Below are 7,714 nucleotides of genomic sequence, written 5' to 3' on the forward strand. Positions count from 1 at the left end.
AGCGGGCGTCGCGGGGTGGTGGCGGAGACCCATCCGGGGCTCGGCGTGGGGGGCTTGCAACGACGTGGCTGCATCCTCGTGGTGGCCTGGTCTTCCGCGGTAACGGCGGGACTTGCTCCGGTGGCGGTTGGTCTGTGTTTGACTTGGGTGAGCTCCCTCCCTCCTCTTTGGTTTCATCTTCGGGATTGTCAGGCCGAGGTGGCTCCATGGTGCGGTGTGGGTGCTCGCGAGGCCTTCCAGAGGTGGCAGGGGACTTCGGGAAGGTGGCAGGGTGCCCCCTCCGTGGCATCTGGCCGCTGCTTCGGGTGGCTGCCGGAGTTTCCCTAGCCCAGATCTGGCCGCCGAGGACACCAACCCTGCCAAGGTGTCGGCTTTGGGGTGGAAGTGTGGTCTTCTGCTCCGTTTCGATCGGCCGCGTCTGTTAGGTGTATCCTGGATGGGGGTGGGGCTCGTATGCCGTGGTGGCGGCCCGGTTGGTGGTAGCCGGGGTGCTCATGGGCGGAGCACGCGGCTAGGGCGTTGTCCGGTCACCATGGTTGTGTGGGCGGCATGTTGACCGGGGTGTGTTGTTCAGTGGTGGCGTTTAGGTGGCCTGTAACCCTATTCGATGACGATGAGTGTGGGTCTGGGTGAAAACCTGCTCTGTATTATCAGGCCGGCGGTGACGGTGTTCTGGCGTCGTCCCCTTCTTGAAGGCGCCGTCGCGGCATCTCATCTATTGTCGGTGCTCCGGGGGAAACCCTAATCCTTAGATTGGGCAGTGGCGACGCTACGGTGTCGTTCCCTTGCTGAAGGCGCTGCCTTGGAGCCCATTGAGCGTCACACACGGCTTCTCCTCTTCGCAGTGGCCCTCCCACGGTTGAGGACCTTGACGACTCTGTAGTAGTGCTTAGTGTCTCATCTTGTGTTTACTAGGTGTTTGTTGGGGTGGTGTTGCCGTTTTCGGCGCCCTTGTATCCAGCCTTGGGTGTGTGTGTGTTTGTATCGGCCGGTTTCAACTTGTTTGGTGATGGTGCTTTATATATAAAGCGGGGGGAGACCCTTTTTCTTAAAACCTTCTGGATGCATCATATACAACTCTTTTTTAATAAATCCATTAAGAAATGCAGTTTTGATATCCATTTGACAAATTTCATGAAATGGGGCAATTGCTAACATGATTCGGACAGACTTAAGCATCGATACGAGTGAGAAAATCTCATTGTAGTCAAGACCTTCAACTTGTCAAAAAACTTTTGCGACAATTCGAGCTTTGTAGATAGTAACACTACCATCACTATCTGTCTTCCTCTTGAAGATCCATTTATTTTCTATGGCTTGCTGATCATTGAGCAAGTCAACCATGGACTACAGATTTGGCACGACCAAGGTTTTGGTTACCGAATGAGGCAATTTTACCGAGGGGGCTGATAAACATGGTTAGCACTGTTACCGAGAAATACCGAGAATATTTCGAACGAATTTCATAGTTGAATTTTGAATTCAAATAAGTGAATGGACGAACATTCGAATCAGAGACCTCTCAAAATAGGAACTAGGTTGCTACGAACACGTCAGAACTAACTCGCATGGCATTAATTAGATCCTACATACTTTACTACAAATCAAGCGTTTAAATTCAAAATTTTCAAAAAAAATGGTATTTTTGCTCGGTATCGGGATTTACTGAGGGGCAAGGAAATACGTGGTAACCATGGAAAATCTTGAAATTTCGACCGGTAACCAAAACCATGGGCACGACATGAAACAGTTCATATGCACACGGTACTAATTTGCCATGAGAAGATATTTCCGTTCATGTTGTGTACAACAGATAGTTGCCTTTGTATGTTGGTATTTTTTTTATATTTCATATTCAGTTTTGCTGAGCGATTCATGTTGTGTACAACAGATAGTTGCCTTTGTATGTTGGTATTTTTTTTATATTTCATATTCAGTTTTGCTGAGCGATTCATCACTAAAAATGTCATGGTTTGTTGGGCAGTGACAGAGACCAGACTCGACCTCACGTTCAGGTAAAAGGGCCTACTATGCGAGCAACACATTGTGACACTAGTATTGTGGTAGAGCAACTGTCCTCGTAAGCTCGATTATTTTTCTTTTTCTTTTCTGAGAAACAATACATAAGTATACGGTCGTGTCGTATGTACAGATGCATCATTTGTAGTTGGAGGTGCTCAGCTCAGGTAGAGCAAATATTACTCATGATTTGGTTCACACCATGGCTACCTAGGACTACTTGTATAGACCACGGCAGCACGCCAACCCTTGACAGAATATGTAGTTCGGCAGTTACAGAGGATTGCATGCTGACTTGCTGAGACAGTGCGGTAGTTGCTCACTGGGGAAACACATCACCTGGTGAGTAGGATGAGCTTAAACAGCAAGACGGAGAGAGGCACGTAACAGCAAAAAAAATAAAAGAAAAAAAGCAGACCAAGTTCAGACATGCTCGGTTCACCTGATGATTCAGGTGTACACATGGCCGACCCAAGTTGCCACTGAGCGTTTCATCACTACGTGGTCGTTTTTTTGTGGGGTGAGAGAAGCTCGAACTCTCGACCTCAGGATCACTCCCAGCTATGAGACCTACGCGCTAGCCAACTGCGCCACCACCCCACTTGTTGGACTACAGCCGAAACAGACGTCCTTGTTATACTTTTAATGGAGTATAAACCAAGAGGACCATCGCAAATCACAGATTGTTCCTTACGGCTCATGTTCTGAGGCCTGTTCAGTTCAGCAGAGTACAGCTAGCTAGCTGCTGCTTCAGACTCGGCCTCACGTTTAGGTAAAGGACGCGACTAGCGGGCAATCGTTTGCCCGCTAGTGCCCCTGGCAGCCTCCCCTATTAGGCATGTTTCGGTCCCCCCTCAATACAGATTTGGAAAGTAAAGAGACGACCGTCTCCCATGTCCCCCCTTCCACCCAGCTTCTCTCCTCTCAACTGCCCCTGCGCCCATTGGCCCCTCCCTCCTTTCTTCTTCTCTCCCCACCTGTCCCCACACTCTTCTTCTTTTCTTCTCCCACATGCAAAAGGAGGACGGGGGCAGTGAATCCACCCCATCGAAAGGACCTGCAATGGTTATGCCATTAGAGCTAAAAAATTGAACATATTGATCTACAAATCTAGAGCCAAAAGAGAGAACAAGAGAGAAAAGTGTGATCTCTTCTCACCTTTGTTCATCGTGGGTGCAAACTTTTCTCCCATTGCGTTTTCCCTCATTTCTCTAATATCCTGCAATGTTTTGTACTGCGTCCTGTTGCAACAAAAACACAGGGAGAGGGGGAAAGTGAGCAGCTATAGTGGTTTTTGTAGGGAGGAATAAAAAATCCTGACAACTACTGGTTTTGTTGTACATCCAGAGAAACCCCTCTTGTTTTCCTTAGATTTGCTTTGGAATCAGAAGTATGTTAGAATAGAAAAGCAGCAACTTGTAGGGTTTGTTTAAGCAAAAACAGTATTGCCAGCGAGCAACTCCTATGTTCTCCAGGGTGCAAAAAAAAGTGTGAGCAACTACTTGAGCACTTTTGAGCAAAAGAAAAGTGGGTTGAAGTGAGAAAATCATGTATCCCCTGATAAACTGTAGGAAGGTCGTGAGGTTGTTTACGCAAATTCAGTGTTACCATTAAGCAAAATTTTGTAGATTTGTTGTCATGTACTTACCGGATGACACTTGTTTTTCCTTAGATTTGTTTTGGAACAAGAAGTGTGTTAAGAATAAATAAAAAAAGAAGCAACTTATAGGTGTTATTTAGGGAAAACAAGTGTTACAAGTAAGCTCATGGGTGCTAGAAAACTTTATGTCCAGAAATAAAAAGTTTGTGAGCAACTACTTGTGCACTTTTAAGCAAGAAATTGGGCTGAAGTGAGCTACTCATGTGTCCCCCTAAAAAACTGTAGGCAAGTAGTGAGGTTGTTAGCAAATCCAGTGCTACCATTAAGCAAAAATTATGTAGATTTTGTTGACATGTAGTGACCTGCTGGGCTCTAAACAAGAAAACTGTAGGTAAAAGTAGTTGGTTTGTTCAAGAAAAAATCAGTGTTATGATTTAAAATCAAAAATTTGGTTAGATTCTTTGTCATGTACTGACATGCTAGACTCAATAAAAAGAAAACTGTAGGCAAAAGTAGTTAGTTTGTTTAAACAAAAATCTAGTGTTACCCATTAAGCAAACTTTTGTTGTTTGCTGGCACACTGGAACTAACTATAGTCAAGTACCGGGGAACCCTTAGGCAAGTTTTAGTGAATTTGTTTTGAAAAACACTTGATTATCTGGAGCAGGGGGTGAGAAATTACCTGGAGAGTAGGTGATTGCTGGTAGAGGTTTCCTTACTTGGGCATTACTTTGATAGCTTGGAAAGGTTTTGTTTGGGGGTCCTGCGAAAAATACAAAACAAAAATCAAAATTCAAAACTTAGTAGATATATGGATGACGTGTTTGTTGGGTGTTTTTGCGTACTATCATGCAAGAGAAATAAAAAGTACAAAAAAGATAAACCGCTACTAGATATATGTATGTTGTGGGATATGGTTAACAAGAACTTATATATGTGTAAGGCGTCGAATAAGCAAAAAAGATATGGTTTAACTAAAAGGAACTTATATATGGGATACATAAGCAATTTGTCGGTGTCTTTTAGGCAACTTACTGCACCGCTCTAAGCAAATTTGGTCATTTTTAAATGGATGTGTTATAGGGCTGACTACTCGTGTTGATGGGTATCCTTTAAGAAACACATTGCAACTGCATAAACAAAACGTTGTGTCAATTATTGTGGTGCAGACTAAGAAATGAAAAAGATAAAGTTGTGGAAAAGCAACTTGTATATGGATGACAAAGAGCAACTTGATGGGTATGTTTTAGGCAACTTACTGCCAGTGTGTAAGCAAGTTGCGTCATTTTTGTGACATGGAGAGAAATAAAAACTAAGGAACCTTGTATATGAACCTAAAACAACTTGTTTGGAATCTTTTAGGCAACTTATTGCCAGTGTGTAAGCAAGTTACGTCATTTTTGTGACGTGGGGAGAAATAAAAACTAAGAAACCTTGTATACGGACGTAAAACAACTTGTTTGGAATCTTTTAGGCAACTTACTGCCAGTGTGTAAGCAAGTTGCGTCATTTTTGTGACGTGGGAAGAAATAAAAACTAAGGAACCTTGTATATAGACCTAAAACAACTTGTTTGGAATCTTTTAGGCAACTTACTGCCACTGTGTAAGCAAGCATCCCCACTTGCCTAAGTGCTGGTTGCAACTTGCCCCGCTTGCACTAGAAAAAAGTCTGTTTTGGGTGGCAATTCATTGTTGCTCTTCCTGGGACTGCCAACCATGGAACCACACACAAGGCAGATGTGGTGCGTACTCGCTACGGCCGTGCTCGATCTGGGACCTAGGTAGTCCTCTATGCCGAAGCTCGGAGGGGTGAGCTCGGTCGGCACACTGGACTGCCAGCACGCTGAAGCACGATCAAGGAGGAAACCGACACCGAAGGGAGGTAGAACGGGCTGGCGTAGGGGACCGGGGCAGCAGGCCCTGCCGGTCACGGCGTGCGTCGCCAGGAGGAGATTCGACACCACTACCACTGGTCGGTTCAACAGCAACACCACAGATCCCCCCTCTCAGCCCTCCCGGAATCTCCAACAAAATCCACAATGCCCACATGTCCCCACATATTAAAAAGTCTAGGCAAATCACATACAATAGTAGGCAAGTCACACATAAAACTCCAGCAACCCCATGCAGTTTTTGGCAAGCAGATCTTAATTTTTTGTAGTTGTAAGCCACACATATATAAAGTGTTTTGCAAGCCCCATGTAGTTGTCAAGCAAGTCCTGCTATTTTTTGGGGGTTGTGTTAAGTATCTAGCATTTTTTAGAGAAGTAAAAGGCAGGTAAATGACATCTTTAGGCACACATTTTTAGGCTGTGGGGAAATTTTTTGGGATCAATCAGATTTGTGGAAACAGACTTTTTCGCAAATCTATTTTAGTCCACAAATATTTTAAGGGGCAAGTCTCACATAAAACTACAGCAAGTGCCACACAATGATCAAGCAAGCGCCACACAAAAAATTATGAATTGTCTGTTTCCACATGCGTAAAATGTCTGACACCCAAAACCCTTCCTACCCCCCTAAATGTGTGCCTACCATGTTACTTACCTGACTTTCTCTCTGATGTCTGCCACTTGCCTAGAATAGTTTTGATGTTGCTTGAACTGTGTGTGTCAATTCCTTCGTCTAGCAGTGTGAAGTTGCCTAGCCCTTGATATGTGTGTTTTTTCTGAATTATCAGGGGACTACATTTTGAGGACAAAGTTTTGCATCATTTTTAGGCAAATAATACACTCACAAAAATGGTTAGGCAAGTTTAAAACACATGATCAAGATTCATGTAAAATCTAGCGACACATTTGTGTAAGAAAAAACAAGCAAGGATTGCCTATCATTTTCTAGAAAAAAAATACTTTGGGCAACTCGGACCAGCATGTGTAGAAACTGTTTCCTCAAAGTTGGGCAATTTTTGGCATTTTTCCGAGGCACTCCAACTTGTGCACTCTACTTATCAGTTTCTCAGATAACATATACATGAGAAGGCAACTCATGCCCCACCGTCAAACAACTTCCACCTCGAGCCCTCCCAAAAATTGCTTGTTGTCAAAATTCAGAGATACAATGCCGCCTTTGCTCGACGAGTTTGACGAAAGGGTAACTACAGACTACCAGACATTACATATCCATCTTGTCCATGAGAAAATGGAACAAAGCAACAATGGCTAGGTAGGCTATCGGGACAGGTACTCCTTGGACCTGTAGATTCATCTGTAGGTTCATATAATTGGTGTTTGTATCATCATTCTGGCAAGAACAAAGTAGACACGATTCTTCTCGCCATTTGCAGAGGATAGCAAAGTAAACGTACATTAATTTGGATATTACACACATTGCCTTCATTCTGCAGTACAAGTAGACAAGAGGGATGCATACCTGCTTAACAAGATTCTCAGCCGGTGGACGAGGACAAAAAATCTTCACATCCTTCCTTGTCTTCCTCTTGAGCCACTGGCATAGCTCCGCCCGCTTCATCTTCCCCGCCACGGCCACGACTCCAGTGCCGACATCTCCCACCGCCATTTCCACCTCTGTCAAACCAAAAATCAAGAGAAGTGGATGTCCCTGAGTGCATGGAGAAAACAAGTAAACCAAGCAAGAGGGGTCAGACCAAGAAGGCCACGCTATGCATGTGTGTACCTGTGAAGGTTCTCACGAAGGCCATGGCCTGATGGCCTTGTCGACCTTGCCGATGCAGCCCATGCTCCGGCACTACATGTTGACTTGTGGATTCATAGGTCCACGAGTCCACAACGAGCAGGGGCGTCGTCGATGGTTGGAATTTGCAGGGGCCAGCCGAAGCAGCCGCAACCTTCGGCCCAGATCCGACGGGGATCGAAGGTCCCAGCCGTGGGATGCATCGACCCGGCGAGGGATCGACGCGGCGGGACGTAGGACGACGACTGGAGGGAGAAGTTGGGCGCGGGGCCGCGTCGGCGCCGGTCTGTGGGCAAGGAGCGCGTCCGCTCGGGTGGGATGCTTTGCTGCCGGTCGGGGTGTGGGTGCGTCAGCGGGGAAGAAGGTCGGGGAAGGAAGAGCTCCGGCGCAGGGTTGGCTCGGTGGAGGCGGGCCAGCACGAGGGCCAGGTCGACGGAGGC

At 45.8% G+C, this 7,714-nt stretch overlaps 1 long non-coding RNA gene across 1 annotated transcript; it reads right to left on the bottom strand.

Moving 5' to 3' along the window:
- Positions 1 to 2,864: 2,864 nt before the first annotated feature.
- On the bottom strand, positions 2,865 to 7,706 carry LOC119309542. Its single transcript, XR_005150552.1, has 5 exons — positions 7,257 to 7,706; positions 6,993 to 7,147; positions 4,302 to 4,382; positions 3,178 to 3,260; positions 2,865 to 3,076 (listed from the first exon to the last, which is right to left on the bottom strand). It is a non-coding gene; the product is annotated as an uncharacterized LOC119309542 (long non-coding RNA).
- Between the last annotated feature and the right edge of the window lie 8 nt (positions 7,707 to 7,714).

Source organism: Triticum dicoccoides, chromosome 1B, assembly GCF_002162155.2.
Source record: "Triticum dicoccoides isolate Atlit2015 ecotype Zavitan chromosome 1B, WEW_v2.0, whole genome shotgun sequence".
Taxonomy (NCBI): Eukaryota; Viridiplantae; Streptophyta; class Magnoliopsida; order Poales; family Poaceae; genus Triticum; species Triticum dicoccoides.